Source organism: Oncorhynchus masou, chromosome 11, assembly GCF_036934945.1.
Source record: "Oncorhynchus masou masou isolate Uvic2021 chromosome 11, UVic_Omas_1.1, whole genome shotgun sequence".
Classification (NCBI taxonomy): Eukaryota; Metazoa; Chordata; class Actinopteri; order Salmoniformes; family Salmonidae; genus Oncorhynchus; species Oncorhynchus masou.
The window spans coordinates 36,913,520-36,921,821 of NC_088222.1; positions in this window are offsets into that span (position 1 = coordinate 36,913,520).

The following is an 8,302-nucleotide window of genomic DNA, read 5'->3' on the forward strand; positions in this document are numbered from 1 at the left end:
CTGTCACTTCATCCAGCCAAGCCCATATCTGCTCCAAATGGCTTTGAGTGTATTTTCAAATAAAATGCCACTTTCCGGACCCAATTTAAGCAGACAAGTGCCCTCAATTTCAGGTTAGAGCCAATGACTCTCACCTTGTTCCCAGAGCACAATGCTCAGCAGAACTACTACCAAAAGTATAGCAGCTGTTCTTCTGTTTCTTTTTTATCCCCACTCACACCTTAGTAAAGCACAGCACAATCACAGACTTGCATACTGTACGACTGAGATGTTATGTATGCAGTATAACAAATGCTGACATGCAGTGCAGCCTATTCCTATACTCAGTCTGTGCTGCGTGTAGGGGCCCTGACCAAATTATATTTTTTGGGGTTGGTAATCATTCGGAGTCTCAACCTACTGTTGAGAGATAGCACAGTAGAATACATGACATGTGTCTGCAGTTTTCATGGTGTTAAGAATGAACACATTCAGGAGAGAGGACCAGACCACTTTAACTAGTTGCCTTGAACGCAGGTCCTCAACAAGCATTAGCTGCAACTCATTGCTAATCAGTTTTTTGGAAAAAGTGGACCCTTACCTTTTGGCTGATCCATTTGTGGTATCAGGGTGGGTGAAAACAGTTGGGTGCTGTGAAATCGGTGACGGTAACCAGAAGTGGGCTTGTGATAAGTGTTTGTGTTTCTGCTGCATTAAACTAATGGGTACAAGCGATGTGAATTGTTTTGCTCTCAAGAAAAGGGTGCCATTGAAAGGAGTGATTTACTGGGGTAGCAGTAATTTTGAAAGTTGACCAACTGAAGGGGAAGTTTCCCGGTGTTTGTGATGCTCGTCGTTTAGTGAGACGCAAACAGTGTGACGTGAGTGGTGAAACAGTTGTGTGTTCTTTTGAGTTTTGTTTACAAACCTTTGTGCCGAATACATTACCTTGTTACAGGTGTCAAGCTCATGGGCATGTGGTGTGTAGGAGGGAGGTTCCTAGGTGTGAGGAAGTGTGCAGAAGGGCATGAGACAAAGGAATGTGTAGTATTGGGGAAAGTAGTGGTATGTGTTAATTGTGAGGGTGCCCATGGGGCTGGGGATCAGAAATGTCCAGTGCGAGAGAAGCAGGTTGAGGTTTCCAGGGTCCGAGCAGTGCAGAAGTTGTCTGAGGCAGTGAAGAAAGTAGAGGAAGATTGGGGAGAGGGATCCTGAGAGTAGTGTGTGTGTAGATCTGTACCAGTAGAGGGGGATAGGCCAACAAGTGATATATGCTTCAGTAAGATTGGATTTTTTGCATGTATAGCAATGGTTATCATCTGTACTGCATGGATGGACCATAAGTCACAGAAAATGGAGGTTGTGGTGGCAGCTGCATGTACTGGCTTAAGCAGGGGGACACTGGTGGCGTAGTGTATTACTGATGGTAGGCTTTGTTGCTTTGGTCCCAGCTCTCTGCAGGTCATTCACTAGGTCCCCCCGTGTGGTTCTGGGATTTTTGCTCACCGTTCTTGTGATCATTTTGACCCCACGGGGTGAGATCTTGTGTGGAGCCCCAGATCGAGGAAGATTATCAGTGGTCTTGTATGTCTTCCATTTCCTAATAATTGCTCCCACAGTTGATTTCTTCAAACCAAGCTGCTTACCTATTGCAGATTCAGTCTTCCCAGCCTGGTGCAGGTCTACAATTCTGTTTCTGGTGTCCTTTGACAGCTCTTTGGCCATAGTGGAGTTTGGAGTGTGACTGTTTGAGGTTGTGGACAGGCGTCTTTTATACTGATAACAGGTTCAAACAGGTGCCATTAATACAGGTAACGAGTGGAGGACAGAGGAGCCTGGTCTGTGAGAGCCAGAAATCTTGCCAGAAATCTTGCTTGTTTGTAGGTGACCAAATACTTATTTTCCACCATAATTTGTAAATAAATTCAATCAAAATCCTACAATGTGATTTTCTGGATTTTTGTCTTCTAATTTTGTCTGTCATAGTTGAAGTGTATCTATGATGAAAATTACAGGCCTCTCTCATATTTTTAAGGGGGAGAACTTGCACAATTGGTGGCTGACTAAATACTTTTTTGCCCCACTGCATATATATATTTTTTAATAAAGTATAATGGAGGTATACTCCAGAACAGTCTTCTCTGCTGGCTGCTCTCGCCTTGCAGCTACCTATCCAGCTCCATCTTCACAGCCTCTAGCAGCTCTTCCCACCTCAGGCCCCTCTGGTCCTGTGCAGCGGCTCACCCCCTCTCTGCCTGTGATGTCCACTCTCCTCACCTCAAGCCCCTCTGGTCCTGTGCAGCGGCTCACCCCCTATCTGCCTGTGATGTCCTCTCTCCTCACCTCAGGCCCCGCTGGTCCGTCACACCTGATCCCATGGTGTTACATGTTCCCTCTCCAGCAGTTACCACCTCCATCTTTGCCTCTGGTCCTGTGACCACCACCCCTGCAGTTTCTCACCTGTTCCTGCTGCGGCTCGGCCCCTTTTCTTCACAGCTGTGACCTTCTCTCAGTTCAGTGAGCCGATTGCCTCAACGTTCCAGGTTTCACTACTGTCTACAGGGCAGTCCCACCCGCCCTCTGGCTCATCGTTCCCTCTCGACGGCAGCCCTGGCTCTTCCTCCACCCAACACTCCACTTCAATTTGCATCCAGTCTCTTCTTTGCTTCGCCAACAGATCCTACAAGGTCCCGTTGGCCCCTATCTGCCAGTGACTCCTGATGCATCCCCGCACTGCCTCTGCTAGCTGCTACACTCTGCCCCCCTTCGGCCGTTGTCACTGTGCTCCAACAACCTGGTTATGATTTGCCTTCGACACCCATTAGACGCTGCAGCTCACCCACTCTCTCTGCCAATGATGACCTCCCTCTTCACCTCCGGTCCTGTGACCTCCAACCCCACAGCTTCTCACTGTCCATCCCTATCAGCAATAAACACACACATCCCAGCCAGCTCAGCCAGTTATGGTCCAACCGCTCCTGCAGCGGTTCGGCCGTGGATCTAACCAGCTGAGACCCTCTCCTAGATCAGTGAACCAACTGCCTCTGTTCAAGTCTTCGACTGACTGCCACAATCCAACTTCACCGAAGTCTGCCACCCCCCTCGTTACATGTTGAGTGCTAAACCAGACGGGAAAATGGTCCAATTCACACACTTATCAAGAGAACACATGGTCATCCCTACTGCCTCTGATCTGGCAGACTCACTAAACACAAATGGATCGTTTGTAAATTATGTCTGAGTGTTGGAGTGTACCCCTGGCTAAAACAAGAACATGTTGCCATCTGGTTTGCTTTATATAAGGAATTTGAAATGATTTCCACTTTTACTTTTGATACTTAAATATATTTAGAACCAAATTCTTTGACTTTTACTCAAGTAGTATTTTACTGGGTAACTTTCTATTAAGTTATCTATACTTTTACTTGCCGCCAGCCAATTACCATTAACATCCTGTCTGCCTGCATCCAGATAATGAGACCAGGTTACGTCTCCATCGCGGTCTCTCCACACTGGGTTTGGTTTCTTTTGGCGTTCTTTGGCTTCCTGCAATGTTCCAAGTTCAAATCATCTACCTAAATCCCTTCACAGCATGTCAGACATCGCCATCCTTGACAGGTACCTTCACCATCAAACATAGTAAACTGATCAGTTTGGCAGAACCACACTAGTTTATCTGTTCTGGCTACTATCTACCCTCAGCCCTTACGAACCACTCACCTACTTCCTACAGCCAAGACAATTTCAACATGACTCTCCATCTGAGCCACAATTCATCACCTAATCTGGTTCTATTGCCTTGCCAATGATTCCATTCCATTCTTAGACAAACTATCCTTGTATGGCTATTCTGCTGACCAACTCAGCATCAGCGATGCATCCAAGGAATCTCGACATGACATCCCAGACAACATAAAACTCATTGAACGCTAGTCCTTTTAAACCTATAATTCCTACATCTGCTCTGACATCAATAGCCTACAACATGCTCATTTCTGAGCCTGCATTGACTCAAGCAGTCTTTCAGTCTCTGCCTCATTTCAGACACCATCTCCTTCACACACCAAATCCTACCCAACCAGCCAAGAGTATTGGCTCCCCAGCTGAGCCTAGTTCCTCCATTTTATTCCTTTTCAACATGTTGCTTCTGGTTTCTCTTCTGGGGTCTAAGGTTGGATCACTCCGTGGGCATCTTATCCATATGCCTGTACTACCTCAACTATATCGCAACCGTCCAGAATGGCTCACTTCCTCTCCAGGGTCTGACTAACTTGGAGTTCGCTTTTTGAGGATTGCCATCATCACAGCAGCCTATTTACCACTGCCGGACAATGTCTAGCTGAGACTCCAAGCCTTACTTTAGATTTAACCCCCTGGATCTTTCATCTGCTGCGCTTTGCTTCCGGTCCATTCTTATTCCCCTCCTGAATCTTCATGCTCACATCTATTCAATTTTCACAAATATTCCAAACCCATTTAAATGTCTGGTCCTTAAACTCTTATGTCAGTCACTGACAGTCAAACGTTTAGCACATGTCAGTTAACCTCTTACATCTATGGGGGCGCAATTTCATTTTTGGATGAAAAACTTTCCCGTTTTAAACAAAATATTTTGTCACAAAAAGATGCTCGACTATGCATATAATTGATAGCTTTCGAAAGAAAACACTCTGACGTGTCCAAAACTACCAAGATATTCTCTGTGCGTGCCCTAGAACGTGAGCTTCAGGCAAAACCAAGATGAGACGGCATCCAGGAAATGAGCAGGATTTTTGAGGCTCTGTTTTCCATTGTCTCCTTATATGGCTGTGAATGCGAGAGGAATGAGCCTGCCCTTTCTGTCGTTTCCCCAAGGTGTCTGCAGCATTGTGACGTATTTGTAGGCAGATCATTGGAAGATTGACCATAAGAGACCACATTTACCAGGTGTCCGCCCGGTGTCCTGCGCCGAAATTGGTGCGCAAAAGTCACCTGCCAGTATTTTTCCATGGGATACAGAGAGGAAAGCAAGCTTCCACGAACTGCATATCAATGAAGAGATATGTGAAAAAACACCTTGAGGATTGATTCCAAACAACGTTTGCCATGTTTCGGTCGATATTATGTAGTTAATCCGGAAAAAGTTTTACGTTATAGGTGACTGAATTTTCGGTTCGTTTCGGTAGCCATACGCAATGTAGAAAACGGAACGATTTCTCCTACACACAGACGCTTTCAGGAAAAACTGCGCATTTGGTATGTAACTGAGAGTCTCCTCATTGAAAACATCAGAAGCTCTTCAAAGGTAAATGATTTTATTTATTTGGTTATCTGGTTTTTGTGAAAATGTTGCGTGCTAAATGCTACTCAAAATGCTATGCTAGCTTTGCATACTCTTACACAAATTAGTCAATTTCTATGGTTCAAAAGCATATTTTGAAAATCTGAGATGACAGTGTTGTTAAGAAAAGGCTAAGCTTGAGAGCAGACGCATTATTTTCATTTTATTTGCGATTTTCAGAAATCGTTAACGTTGCGTTATGCTAATGAGCCTGAGGCTTTAGTCACAAACCCGGATCCGGGGTGGGGAGTTTCAAGAAGTTAACATTTTATAGATTGCTAGATAAGTTAGCTGGCTAGACTATCTAAACCTTGTATTAACCATGTCCGAATTACTAACAGGGCATGCAAGGCATGTGCCCAGGGGCTCGGACCTCAATCCAATCACAATTAGTTTGCTTACACATTTTGTAGATATCGCAGGTGCAGTGGAATGCTTATGTTTCTAGCGCCAAAGATTGATCAAATTAGCAATGTCAGAGTCTAATCTCTGAGTCTGGTGGAAAGTAGAAAGCCAGGTTTTCCTCTAGGATTTTGCCTGTGCTTATCTCTATTCCTTGCCGATGACAAGCATACCCGGTTCCGGGTTGGAGCGAGCGGTCGCATCTACACTTCGGGCCGCAGGTAGTATAATTTTTCATTACATTTCATTATAGTACAACGGTTTGATTTGTCTAATCTTAGCAATTTCTTCTTAGCTAGCTACATAGCCGTCTTTGTATCAAAGATAATTGCGTAATTATCGTATTTCGTCGTCCTAACGTAGTCTTCACTGCTATCTGCCCAGCAGCTAGCTAACGTCCACTAGCACAGCAGCTAGCTAACGTCCACTAGCACTGTAGAAACTATTACACTCAACGACTCGATTAGTGTAGTGTTAGCTAGCTACATAGTTGTCTTTGCTGTCTTCGTATCCACGGTAATTGTGTAGTTTAGAGTGTGTAGACTTAGAGTGATTATCTTAATTTACCGAGGTTAGCTAGCCAGCTATTTTGTCGTCCTATTTGTCGTCCTTAACGTAGGAGTCACTGCTAGCTAGCTAGCTAGCTAGCCAACAGCAACAGCTAGCCAACGTCTTCCGAATTGAACTTCAACAACCCGGTCAACATTCCGCCTCGCTCCACAGGTAGTATCACATTTTCATTTCACTTCATTACAGTACAACGGTTTGATTTGTTTGATCGTAGCTAGCTAGCTACATAGCTGTCTTTGTATCGTCTTTGTATCTAAGACAATAAGACAATTGTGTAGTCTGGAGCGATTCTCTAGGTTAGCTAGCCAGCTATTGTCGTTCTTTTAACGTAACGTTACGTAATCAACACTGCTAGCTAGCCAGCTAGCCCCCGAATAGCAGCACTGTAGAAACTATTACACTCGACGGAACGACTTGGTTAGTGTAGTGTCAACAACGTAGCCACTGCCAGCTAGCCTACTCCAGCAGTACTGTATCATTTCAATCATTTTAGTCAATAAGATTCTTGCTACGTAAGCTTAACGTTCTGAACATTCGATAAGTGTAGTCCACTTGTCATTCCAATCTCCTTTGCATTAGCGTAGCCTCTTTTGTAGCCTGTCAACTATGTGTCTATCTATCCCTGTTCTCTCCTCTCTGCACAGACCATACAAACGCTCCACACCGCGTGGCCGCGGCCACCCTAATCTGGTGGTCCCAGCGCGCACGACCCACGTGGAGTTCCAGGTCTCCGGTAGCCTCTGGAACTGCCGATCCGCGGCCAACAAGGCAGAGTTCATCTCAGCCTATGCCTCCCTCCAGTCCCTCGACTTCTTGGCACTGACGGAAACATGGATCACCACAGACAACACTGCTACTCCTACTGCTCTCTCTTCGTCCGCCCACGTGTTCTCGCACACCCCGAGAGCTTCTGGTCAGCGGGGTGGTGGCACCGGGATCCTCATCTCTCCCAAGTGGTCATTCTCTCTTTCTCCCCTTACCCATCTGTCTATCGCCTCCTTTGAATTCCATGCTGTCACAGTTACCAGCCCTTTCAAGCTTAACATCCTTATCATTTATCGCCCTCCAGGTTCCTCGGAGAGTTCATCAATGAGCTTGATGCCTTGATAAGCTCCTTTCCTGAGGACGGCTCACCTCTCACAGTCCTGGGTGACTTTAACCTCCCCACGTCTACCTTTGACTCATTCCTCTCTGCCTCCTTCTTTCCACTCCTCTCCTCTTTTGACCTCACCCTCTCACCTTCCCCCTACTCACAAGGCAGGCAATACGCTCGACCTCATCTTTACTAGATGCTGTTCTTCCACTAACCTCATTGCAACTCCCCTCCAAGTCTCCGACCACTACCTTGTATCCTTTTCCCTCTCGCTCTCATCCAACACTTCCCACACTGCCCCTACTCGGATGGTATCGCGTCGTCCCAACCTTCGCTCTCTCTCCCCCTGCTACTCTCTCCTCTTCCATCCTATCATCTCTTCCCTCTGCTCATACCTTCTCCAACCTATCTCCTGATTCTGCCTCCTCAACCCTCCTCTCTTCCCTTTCTGCATCCTTTGACTCTCTATGTCCCCTATCCTCCAGGCCGGCTCGGTCCTCCCCTCCCGCTCCGTGGCTCGACGACTCATTGCGAGCTCACAGAACAGTGCTCCGGGCAGCCGAGCGGAAATGGAGGAAAACTCGCCTCCCTGCGGACCTGGCATCCTTTCACTCCCTCCTCTCTACATTTTCCTCCTCTGTCTCTGCTGCTAAAGCCACTTTCTTCCACTCTAAATTCCAAGCATTTGCCTCTAACCCTAGGAAGCTCTTTGCCACCTTCTCCTCCCTCCTGAATCCTCCTCCCCCCCCCTCCTCCCTCTCTGCAGATGACTTCGTCAAGCATTTTGAAAAGAAGGTCGACGACATCCGATCCTCGTTTGCTAAGTCAAACGACACTGCTGGTTCTGCTCACACTGCCCTACCCTGTGCTCTGACCTCTTTCTCCCCTCTCTCTCCAGATGAAATCTCGCTTCTTGTGACGGCCGGCCGCCCAACAAC